The sequence below is a fragment of the Phalacrocorax aristotelis genome, chromosome 2, assembly GCF_949628215.1.
Source record: "Phalacrocorax aristotelis chromosome 2, bGulAri2.1, whole genome shotgun sequence".
Classification (NCBI taxonomy): Eukaryota; Metazoa; Chordata; class Aves; order Suliformes; family Phalacrocoracidae; genus Phalacrocorax; species Phalacrocorax aristotelis.
This window is the reverse complement of record NC_134277.1, coordinates 164,443,990-164,456,632: the sequence shown is the minus strand read 5'-3', so window position 1 is coordinate 164,456,632 and position 12,643 is coordinate 164,443,990.

Below are 12,643 nucleotides of genomic sequence, written 5' to 3'. Positions count from 1 at the left end.
GGTGTGCCCTGGCAGCCAAAAGGGCAAAACAGGTCCTGGGGTGCATCGAGCACTGTATTACTAACTGGTCGAGGGAGGTGATTTTCCCTCTCTACTCTGCGCTGGTGCAGCCTCACCTCAAGTACTGTGGGCAATTTCAGGCGCCACAGAACATTAAGTATATAAAGCTACTGGAGAGTGTCCAGAGGAGGGCCACGAAGTTGGTGAAGGGTTTAGAGGGGAAACCGTACAAGGAGCAGCTAAAGTCACTTGGTTTGTTCAGCCTGGAGAAGAGGAGACTGAGGGCAGCCCTCATCCTGGTCTACAGCTTCCTCACAAGGGCAGGATGAGGGGCAGGGCTGGTCTCTTCTCTCTGGTGACCAACAACAGGACCTGAGGGAATGGCAGGAAGATGTGCCAGGGGAGGGTTAGGTTGGATATTAGGATAGGGTTCTTCCCCCAGAGGGTGGTGGAGCACTGAAACAGACTCCCCAATGAGGCAGTCACAGCGCCAAGTCTGAAAATATTCAGGAAACCCTTGGAAAATGCCCTCAGAGACATGGTGTGAATTTTGGGGTTGCCCTGTGCAGAGACAGGAGTTGGACTTGAGAATCCTTGTGGGTCCCTTCCAACTCAGGAAATTCTATGATTCTATGATTCAAAGCCATAAATATCTGAGCAATGCTTACCTTTCAAATATCCACTGTGGGATATTCATCAGAGTCAGAATTTCATGCCAACATCCCTTACAAATTTTGTAATGGGGCTCCTGAGGTATTGGCTGTCCTTTTGTTATGCTCTGGAGAGAAATCAAGCATGAAGGAAAGTTTATTCAGAACTAAAAAGAAATACCAGTGTTTCTTACTGAGTGCTTTAGATTCCCACCAAGTATCAAAGTACAATGCAAGTACTCTGCAAGTCTGTGGTATTTCCAACCAGGTGTCTGTGATTTCACTGGTAAAGAAGTGCAATATGTCTTATACCATTCATTAGCAGCACAAGGCACCTCAAATTTTGAAACAAGCTTTACAGGCAATTAATGTTCTAATCTTTAAAAGTCCCACAGGTGTTGTTTTACACCATTAACCTAAAAGGCATATGACAGTCTCTGAGTAGAAGATTAATTTTCATGGATGTAATGACCTGGTGAAAGTCTTAGCTAAAGAAAAAAAAAAAGTATTTTAGTATGATTCTATCTTTAGATAAATATACAAGGCTCTTAAAAAACACCACGTTGCATGAACACATTGTCCACTTGAGCCACGGCTAGAATCTGGCCTTTTTGAAGAAGCAACAATAGAGGCAAAGCAGAGAATAGAAAACATCTCAAGAAGACCAAAAAGGGAATTGATTTATTGAAAGAGAAATGCAAAATTGTTAAAGAATTTAACTTTACACAGCAATTAGGAAAAGAAAGCAAAAACCTACAGAAATGACTAAAATATTTACAGGGAATCTGTAAAGTTTCCATCAGCAGATATGTTTAAGGAAAATTTAGACTGGCATGGTTTCAGTCCAAGTCAATACCCTCTTGAGGAAATGACTTGACGAGAAATCTTTTCTAGCCCACTATTTCTACAGTATTCTTGCCCTCTTGTTCAGCTCCTCCATGCCAATTAAAAAAGCTGAAGTATCACAATGGGAATTTTGCGTGCCTGAGTTACAGCAGAGCAAGGAGTTTCTCCATGTCAGAACTGCAAGAGACAGCAAAGGATGTTTTCTATGGCTCCGTTTGCTGTAGAGAGCATTGCCCAGATCCAACAAGCCATTCTGAGCAGGGTGACTGCCAGGACAGGTGGCTGTAAATTAGCCCTTGGGTCATCCAAACTTTATCCTCCATAACCATGAACTTGTGGGTAGGATGCCTCAGAGTCACATTTATATAGGGAAACATGTTGCATGCAGGCAGTAAAATTAGATATTTGTTCTGCTGTCTGCAAAAGAGTCTAGGTATAAAGAACAGAATTGTTTTGTTTTGTTTTGTTAAACAACAAATAATGTCCTTCGTGTTATTTTCTGCACATGGAGGAATTCTTGTGTCAGGGATCAACTCAGATAACTGTCAGACAGAGGGTACCAAACTTTAAAAATGTTAAATATTATAAATTAATTTATGCCTCCCATACTGATATTCTTCAAGCAGTGTCCCTTCTGCTGTTTCTTCCCTGCCCCAGAATGTACACTGCAATTAAGAAGGGGCTTTATACATCACTTGGTTGTCCCTTTGCCAGGTTTACTGTGTTAGATCTTGATCTGAGAGGCTTACACTCAAAACCAGGAGTGGAATGAATTTCAGGTTAATCAGGTCCTGGAATTAAAAGCCAATACTGCGTTCAAGTTCCTCTTTCTCATTGGTGGTAGCCTGTACGTGTCCCACCTCCCCTTATAAGGAATATAACAAATATTAAACAATCATTGAATTCTCTTCATTTTTATGAAGGCTCGTTTGCATATGATTTACCTGCTTATAAAGCCTTGGTGGATTTGCACAAGGATTTGGCTGAGGCTAAGCAGAATGAATGGCTTTATTTGTCCCTGGTAGGCAGCTTTGCTCCTTTACTCTCACACCTTCTTCTCTCTTAGTGGTTTTAGACACTGTTGTGCATTTCTTATCCATGAAGCTGAGAGCTCTGCTATTATTTATTCATACAGATCCCCGCCAAATGGAGTCCTGATCCTTTCATAGGAGTCCCTGGTGCTGCAGCAATGTAAATTCATTATACAGGGCCCAGGAGCTCACCTCCTGCTGGGCAGCTTTGCTGTTGGCCACTATGCCGTTAGCATTCATAATTTCCAGGAGTGATTTACTACAGCAGTAAAATCTTGGGAATGAAAAACAGGCACAGAAAAAGCTCTGATATGTGGGGGGAGGCAACTTGCTGCATGGCAGTCTTTGCAGTGGGCATCTCAGCTGGGAGCTCTGCTCACTCATCATCAAACCCTAGGTTAGTCTTCAAAACCTGGACTCCTGCAAACCTTTGATGGGTTGACAACAGGTCCAGCCTCTGTGGCAGTGGTGATTTTCCTTGGGGAAGAAGAAATACAGCTGGGAAAGAAAGTCCCAGGAGTGGGAAGTGGTCCACTTTGATCACAAAGAAAACATCTGTGAAGTTTCTGCCCAGGGGGCTATAGAATCATAGAATCATAGAATCATTAAGGTTAGAAAAGACTTCTAGGACCATCAAGTCCAACCGTCAACCCAACAGCACCATACCTCCTAAACCATGCCCTCAAGCGCCACGTCTAGATGTCTTAAAAACCTCCAGGGATGGTGACTCCACCGCTTCCCTGGGCAGACTGTTCCAATGCCTGACCACTCTTTCAGTAAAGAAATTTTTCCTAATATTCAATATAAACCTCTTCTGATGCAGCTTGAAGTCATTAAATAACGTACCTTCAACCCTACTGGCAATCAGGACTCCAGGAGAAATCTCTGGAGTTCTCCCAAAACTGCAAAGTCTCAAAGAGAGTAGGAATAGAGCATGAATGAGCAAGACATCTGTTCCAGCCTTGTCCTTCCTGCTGTCACCCTGCTGGTGCATGCTTTTCTGTGGCTAGACCACAGAGTCTGGGGACTGAGATGGGAAGCTGTTATTGACTCCTTTCATAATTATTTATATGCCATTCAAAGCATACAGATTAGCAAAAATATAGATTTTTGTCAGCACCTACTTCACAAACCGAAACATCCACAGAAACTTCACTGTTTCCCGAGATGACAGGAAAAATTACAGACGTCTCATTGTGCATGCTGAGTCTGTTGCACTGTGCATTTCAATTATTCTTGTCATTGAGAACATCTTATCATGTGTTTACTAAAGAATCAACATCTCCCCTTGCCTGACCCCAAATTTCCCTCTCCTTTCCTTAATCAGTACGGTTGGCAGAAATATTCTTGATTTTCTCCATGAGTCCTGATACTGATTTGAATCCAGTGCCTGTGTCTGAGGAGAAGCTGAATTCAGAGAACTAAAATTAGTACCAGATAGGAACTACGTCCCTTTTCTACCCCACACAGAAATGAAAGAAATTGAAACAATGAAGGAATCAGGAAAATTAAGTTTGTATTTTTCTATAGTGCTGAGGCTAAAGCCCCATGCAGTTTCAAGAAGGCATTCAACCTCATCTTTCTAACCACCTTTGTCAGGAAAAAGTTCTACTTAAATTAGAGGGATGCAATTATGCTAAATTGTGCAGAGGTAAATGAGACTCAGTCATGCATGAGGGTCTTAGAAGAAGAAAATGGGACAGATTTTGTGGTTTCCATGGAATTAGTCTTCCTGTCAATCAGTTTGATCTGAAAAGCTGAGCTGAGCAGTCTTTCTGGATTTTATTATTATAGCATCAGGAAATTACAGTGACTTAAGAGGTTATCCACAAGCCAAAAACACTTTTACAATTCTCAGATATTTTTGCAGCCTTTCAACAAAATTTAGGGATTAAAAGTGCCTGCCTTTTGGTGTGCTATACATTTTCTGAGTTTTGTGGTAAATGCCACCAATTGATTAACTGAGTTGCTTTTATTTATTTTTGTCTGCAAGCGCTGTCAGAAGCCCTGGATTTTTAGCACCATCACTACCTGCAGTTTCTTTGAGAGAATAGGTATAGGTAATAGGTAATAGGTAGAAAAGTGAAGACATATATGACTAGCAGCTATTGGTCTAGGAGGGGGGATGAAGCACTAATGGATCCCTTGAGAAACAAAGTATGAAGAATAGTGCTGTACCACAGCAAGCAGAAGAAAGCCTCATAAAGGGTAGCGGAGCTGTAAAGCAACCAAATGCACATATAGCAGTAAAGGACTGTTGAAGGCAGTGCTGGTAGGACACTAGAGATTGGGACTAGATGAGGAGGCAAAGAAGGATGAAGGAGTGGAAAGGTCATTTTTCTGTTTGCCTCTCTTGTCCCTGTTGATACAGTCTTTAAATGAATCCATACATAAACAAAAGGATCCCTGAATTATTTATTTGGGGAAGGAGGGGGTTCTGATCTCTGTGCAGGCACAAACACACATATGCAAACACAAGCACGTGGACTGACCAGGCTGTTTTGGGGCAGCAGAAGGAGGTAAACAAGTGGGGAAATTGCATGAGGAGGTCCTGGCAGCAGAAGATCCCATAACCTTTCTCTGGACAGAGCAATAACACAGGTAAGCCTGGTGGTAGGAATTGTCTAGGAAAACCAAGGGCAGGACTCAGCAAAATCTGCCTCTCAGGTTTCCAAGGAGCTGGAAGTCAATTGAAATAACCTGTCAAGCATGTTAGTTAACATGCTTCCAGGAATGCAAAAATTGCTGAATTTGTGAGGGCTGGAATGCCTGGAGGAGCTGTGAGATTTGAAATCTTAGCAAACACAAGTACAGGTCAACCCTCCAAACTTGGCTCTGGGACTTGCCTCAGGAAAACAGCCTGGGAGAGGTGGCAAGCCATTTATATACTGTGATTTACTCTGCCAACTGGGACTTCATAGCCCAGGAAGGACTGCTGTTTTACAAACAGGAAAGCACAGCACAAGTGTCAGCACAAGGTTGTGTCTCAGAAATTAGCTGGTGGCTTAGAGGTATGCCAGGCATCACTCTGTCCACTCATCATCAAATCTCAGATGGAAGTCAGGACAGATTTTCTCTACATGTTATCACAGCTGGTCCCTTTTCTTATCTCCTTATCTGCATGTGGCTAAGCTCAGACTGATAATTTGGGCTCTCCCCTGTCTATCCTCAATGCTTTATGTGTCATAGGCTATGTCTGGTCTTTGAAGCCACTAAATCCGAGAAGGAGGTGTTGTTTTGCAAGCTCTCTTGTGTCTATGAGCTCTCTGTATGCTCACAGCTTCCAGACTCCCCTGAACCCTTGTCAGAGAAACAAATAACAGTCCCTGTGATTTTCATCCATGGTATTCTGCAAAGGAAAGCAAATATATTGCATAAAACCAGACTTCCCCCCCCCCCCGGAAACCTGAAAAGGGGAAAAATCCTCTAATTAAGAGTAAGGTGAAGCTACATTCATTCATTTTTTAAGCTTAATAAAGTCCATGGCAAAGAGGAACTGCAGAAATGCAAAGTGTTGTCATAACTGAATGTAACGCTACCAGGAAAACAAAAGGACGAGACACAGGTTCAAGTTACTGCAGCTTCACAAGCTATGGGCCACTCATTGGTAAAAATGAAGAAAGTTTAAGTTGGCACAATTCACCCCTCATTTGCAATAAGTCAAAAGATGGTGCTGTGAGGGATAATTGTGTAGCCAGTGCAGGGTGACCTCACTTTGCCATGGTAACTCTACTTTCCAACAGAGCCTCCAAGACAATCAAATTATTTAAAACACTAACACAGTGAAAACTGGTCCTATTGTGACTTCCTTGAAGTTATAGCAGAAAAGGTAACATCATCAGGCAGACCACCCAAGCCTACTATTTTGCTTCTCTTAAAGACCAAGCTGGTATCACAAAAATTTGATGCAAAAAGACCTGCTTAAATACTGCTAGTACTTCAGATCCAATTCACCTAAGCTGTTTTATTTTCCTGACAAACAGCAAATGCTTTCTGCCTTCCTCAGAGTCTTAACACATTGCATATTTGCAGCAACAGAGCTTCTGTGGGATAGGTCCATTTGGTTGGTTGTACAGCTCATATTGGAGATTGTTTTAGATGAATAGAGCTTGTCACTTTTAAAGTAACAGCTGTTACTTACAAAATTGGACATTTCCCAGCTAACCACTGTTATTTAGCAGAGGCAAGAAACTCAGTGCTGCTAGAGAGCCACGACTGTCACAGGTGTCAGCTGTCCTCAGCAGGAAGTAAGGTCAGGTAGCAGAAGTGTCCTCCCATCTGCTTCTTCTTCAACAATATTTGTCACCCCTATGTTTTACATTGGTGATTGCCTCAGGTAAATCATGCCTTGGCACTTCTCGTCTGAAGTAAGCTCATAGAAATAATAGCATAGATTTTTGCAAGCTGTTTATCAAAGAAGCCAGGAACAGGAGAAGCTCACCCAGTGTAAACTCTCACTAAAAGAGCTTTCAAAATAGGTTAAACAAACTTCTTTAAGGTGGCAGCTCTGTTTGCTAACCTTCCCATGGAACAATGAGGCAGTTTCAGTATTCCTTATCAGCAGTCCTGCTTCACAGGGGAGGTGCCTGTTGACTGGAGGCTTGCCAAAGTGGCGCCCATAAACAAGAAGGGCCAAAAGGAAGATCCAGGGAGCTACAGGCCTGTCAGCCTGACCTTGGTACTGAGGAAGATTATGGAGCGGTTCATCTTGAGTGAGGTCACCGGGCATGTGCAGGACAACCAAGGGATCAGACCCAGCCAGCATGGTTTCTTGAAAGGAAGGTCCTGCCTGACCAAACTGATCTCCTTCTATGACCAGGTGACCCACCTAGTGGATGAGGGAAAGTCTGTGGATGTTATCTAACTGGACTTCAGCAAAGCCTTTGACACTAACTCCCACAGCATTCTCCTAGAGAAGCTGGTGGATCATGGCTTAGACTGGTGTACTCTTCACTGGGTAAAAAAATGGCTGGATTACCAAAGAAGGATCTGCAGAGGGATCTGGACAGGCTACATTGATGGGCTGAGGCCAATTGTATGAGGTTGGAAAAGGCCAAGTGTCGGGTCCTGCACTTCAGTCACAACAACCCCATGCAACACTACAGGCTTGGGGAAGAGTGGCTGGAGCACTGTCCAGAGGAAAAGGACCTGCTGGTGCTGGTTGACAGCCACCTGAACATGAGCCAGCAGTGTGCCCAGGTGGCCAAGAAGGCCTACAGCATCCTGGCTTGTATCAGCAATAGTGTGGCCAGCAGGAGTAGGGAATTGATCTTGCCCCTGTACTCGGCACTGGTGAGGCCACACCTTGAATCCTGTTTTCAGTTTTGGGCCTGGCAGTACAAGAAAGACATTGAGTTGCTGGAGCGTGTCCAGAAAAGGGCAACGAAGCTGGGGAAGGGTCTGAAGAACAAGCCTTATGAGGAGTGGCTGAGGGAGCTGGGGTTGTTTAGCCTGGAGAAGAGGAGGCTGAGGGGAGACCTCCTTGCTCTCTCCAACTCCCTGAAAGGAGGTTGTAGTGAGGTGGGTCTCAGTCTTTTCTCCCAAGTTACTAGTGATAGGATGAGAGGAAATGGCCTCAAGCTGCATCAGGGGAAGTTTAAGTTGGATATTAGGAAAAATTTCTTCACTAAAAGAGTGGTCAGTAATTGGAACAGGCTGCCCAGGGAAGTGGTTGAGTCACCATCCCTGGAGGTATTCAAAAAACATGTAGATGTGGCACTTCAGGGCATGGTTTAGGAGACATAGTAGTGTTGGTCTGACAGTTGGACTTGATGATCCTAGAGGTCTTTTCCAGCCTTAATGGTTCTGTGATTCTATTCTATGACTGAAGGAGTCTCTAAGCCCTCCAGTCAATGTCTCAACTACAAAGCCATCACTAAAGCAGGTGTAATGAAACCTTCACAGAACCACATCGTCTTTATTCTACATGGAGGTCACCCTATATACCAGAATAGCAGTGCCAACAACAGAGCCCATTCTTGGGCAAAAGCTTGTCCCATACTGGATCTCCAAAACTTTATATACCAGTGTGTCCTGTTAAGGATTGCACATTGTCCATTTCAAAAGGACATGCCAGTCTCAATCAATGTTCAGGTTTGTGTTTTGTTTTTAAAAGAACTGAATGAAAGGCAATGTCAGTGGGGAGGGGAGGGCTCATGTATTTCTTTGGATTTTATTTCTCAGTCAGTGCAGAGCCAAAAAAGCCTAGTTATTCTTGTAGCTACCGTATATACAAATCCAAGCAAATCTGGTCCAGCAAATGGGTAGAATTTCATCATCTAATAGTTGGTATCTCTTCTACTGAACAATAAGGCTTTTCTAAAAGGTCCCTAAGATAAGATATTAGCTTCAAAAAAGTTGACAGTAACAGAATTTGCTCACAGGCGTGCAGTGAGATAAGCTTCCCAGAAGGTTGCTTTATCTGATCTTGAAGGCTGTTCCTGGCAAACAAATCCCTTTCTCTCATTGCATTGGGTTTTGGTTGACTGCCTCCTAGAAGAGGTCAGAACTGATGTGTGAAGGATGCACCCACATCATGTATCCACAGAGTGACGTTCTTCAGCTCACTGCATGCAAGTGCCTGAGCACTGCTTCACTCACAGAGCAGATCCCTTTCTGCCACACACAAAAGCATTATTAACTGAAACTCAGCCCTGTATGAAACACAAATGAAATGGATTCCCAAGCCTCTTTTTCCTTCTCCTTTCTCAGTGACTGAACTATCATGCCAGCTAATTTAGAGGGAAAATGCTCTGCAAACAAAGGGAGCAAAACAAATGATTTTCCTTTCACTTCAGATCACTTCCAATTTCTCAGTTTAAACTGCATCCAGGATGCACAACAAGTTGCAGCTCTCTGTGTGATCTTACAGCCACATCTGCTGGGGAAGGCTGTGAAAAGATGAACCCTCACCAACACTCTCTATCATCACCACCTCTGCAACACGGAACCAGCTCACTACTTGCTGAGAACGTATTGGCTTTATGCCTTTTCTTTTCCAGTGACCTACCATACTCTTTAGAGGTCTTTATATCAAGCTACAGGCGGCAGTGTCCTATCAGGTAAATGTATGGGTGGCAGTAAGCACTCCAGAGCCATAGGAAAACACCATAACAGATAGTGCAGGTGGAAATTCCTGTTATATTTTACATCCCGGTAAAGGGTTATATCTGATGCACCGTCCATGGAGCCATCAATTTCCCAAGTCAACACAACTTGGCCACTGCTCCTTCTGCCAGGTAAAGGAAAATGAGTCAATATTGCTTTGGAAATGGCCGTGGCAGCATGGTAGCTCTGCTACACAGCAAAGAGAAGTCTGCCCTTCTTCCTCCTGTTGTCCTGCTGGTTCCTATGCTGTGATGGTGAGTGATGAGCCCATGCTAGTATCTACAGAGTCACTCCTGTTTCACCGTGCAATGATAGGAGTGAGGAAAGAGAGCAGCATGGGCAGGAAATTAGGGAGGAGGTTTCGGAGAGAGGAAGAATGCTAATGAGCAGCTGGAGAGGGATGTGGTCAGAATAAAACAATGACGGGGAAAAAATCCAAAGGGGGGAAAAACCTAAATGCATATGTTTGCATATGTCACCCAGGCAGCAGAGCCGGTGCCAGCATGGTTGGCAGCAGAGTGCAGCACACAGCGGGGTTTCCTGAACTGGGAGAAAGGGGCACAGAAAGACCCACCAGAGCCCACAGTTCACACCACAGTGGCTGAGGAGACCTGGGCAGCACCAGGAGCAACAGCGGCCAAGCCCCCAACACATATAAAGAAGAAGCCCTTAGGGAGTGCTAGTGACTAAAAGTGCTACAAACAGGGTGGGTAAACAGGCAATGGTGCATCAGCAAGGGCATGGAATAGTAGTTTGCATGGCAGATTGCACAGAAAGGCATGCAAGAAGGGCATGGAAGCTCTGCCGTCTTGACCAAGGAGCAATGGCACCCACCCGGCCGAAGGCCATGGCCTGTCCAGGCTCTGCACCCACCACGACTGACGCAGCTCCCCAGACAGAGCTCCGGGGGGAACACGCTGCCGCCCAGGTGTCCGGCTGCAGGGTGTGCCCTGCCCGTGTGCCGGTACCGGGCGGCAGCAGCCAGCACACCTGGGGGAGCTGCGCCCGGGTAGGGGAGCTCCTCACTGCCGACAGAGCTCTGGGAGGAGGCGAGTAGGCCGAGGGGTGTCAGGGAGAGCGGGAGAGAGACGGACTGCTGGAACCGCACCCTGCCTTCCCTGGCACAGGCCCGGCAGGCAGAGAGGATGCATGTTAGGGAGGATTCAATATCAAAAGCACAGGGAAAGAGAGGGTAACACAGCCCTCCCCAGAGTGGGAAGGAGTGAGCTCCTGATTAGGGCTAGCTCTGACTCTCCTGGAGAAACTGGCTGCTCATCTCTTGGATGGGCATACTCTTGACTGGGTAAAAACTGGCTGGATGGCTGAACCCAGAGAGTTGCAGAGAATGGAGTTAAATTCATTCGGCAGCTGGTCACAAGTGGGGTTCCCCATGGCTCATATTGGATCCATTTCTGTATCATATTTTTATTAATGATCTGGATGAGGGGATAGAGTGCACCCTCAGTAACTTTGCAGATGACACTAAGTTGGGTGGGAGTGTTAATCTACTTGAAGGTAGGAAGGATCTGCAGAGGGATCTGGACAGGCTACATTGATGGGCTGAGGCCAATTGTATGAGGTTGGAAAAGGCCAAGTGTCGGGTCCTGCACTTCAGTCACAACAACCCCATGCAACACTACAGGCTTGGGGAAGAGTGGCTGGAGCACTGTCCAGAGGAAAAGGACCTGCTGGTGCTGGTTGACAGCCACCTGAACATGAGCCAGCAGTGTGCCCAGGTGGCCAAGAAGGCCTACAGCATCCTGGCTTGTATCAGCAATAGTGTGGCCAGCAGGAGTAGGGAATTGATCTTGCCCCTGTACTCGGCACTGGTGAGGCCACACCTTGAATCCTGTTTTCAGTTTTGGGCCTGGCAGTACAAGAAAGACATTGAGTTGCTGGAGCGTGTCCAGAAAAGGGCAACGAAGCTGGGGAAGGGTCTGAAGAACAAGCCTTATGAGGAGTGGCTGAGGGAGCTGGGGTTGTTTAGCCTGGAGAAGAGGAGGCTGAGGGGAGACCTCCTTGCTCTCTCCAACTCCCTGAAAGGAGGTTGCAGTGAGGTGGGTGTTTTTCTCCTCTCCCAAGTTACTAGTGATAGGATGAGAGGAAATGGCCTCAAGCTGCATCAGGGGAAGTTTAAGTTGGATATTAGGAAAAATTTCTTCAGTGAAAGAGTTGTCAAGCACTGGAACAGGCTGCCAGGGGAAGTGGTTGAGTCACCATTCCTGGAAGTATTTAAAAGACATGTAGACATGGTGCTTAGGGACATAGTAGTAGTGGCAGTGTTGGCAGTGCTATGTTAGTGGTTAGACTTGATGATCTTAAAGGTATTTTCCAATCTAAACAATTCTATGATTCTATAGTTATTTAACAAAAAATGCTGAGGACACTGGTAGTAGTGTTGGCTGGTCCTCATCTGGACTGTACCCTTTCATAAAGACCACCAATGTTGCCATCTGCCTTGAATGTATCACCAGGCATTTAAAATATTTTAAAATTGTAGCTCTTCGAGGGATCTGTTATCTGTGGGCCTCACTGATGGCCTGAGTACACAGGTGAGAGCTGTGGGGACAGTGTAGGCACTAGGCTTTCTCCAACCATCCATACTTCCATGCCCTCATCTTTCTGTTTCTCCAGGCTTTCATTCTTCCTGGCTTACCCAAGGTGACTGGAGAAGAAAGCAATAGTGACAAGGCTTGGCTGGGCATGCCCTTCTGTTGTGACTTGGTGGAGGAGCACACCCTTCCGTAGGCCCATCAGCTACTTCTTCCACTGTTGGACTTTACCCTCTAGTGAAGATGGTAAGATAGAGAAAGAATAAGACATAGGCTTCAAATCAACCCACTGACAATGTTCAAAACAAACCCAAGGGAATTTGTCGTGAAGCTGGGGAGCTCTTCACCACAGGGTATTGTGGGTGCTGGGAAGTGGTGAGTATTCATAAGCATGTTCATGCCAAGAATGCCACTGATTTTACAAATATACAGAAACTACCTCCAGATCAGGAAATCT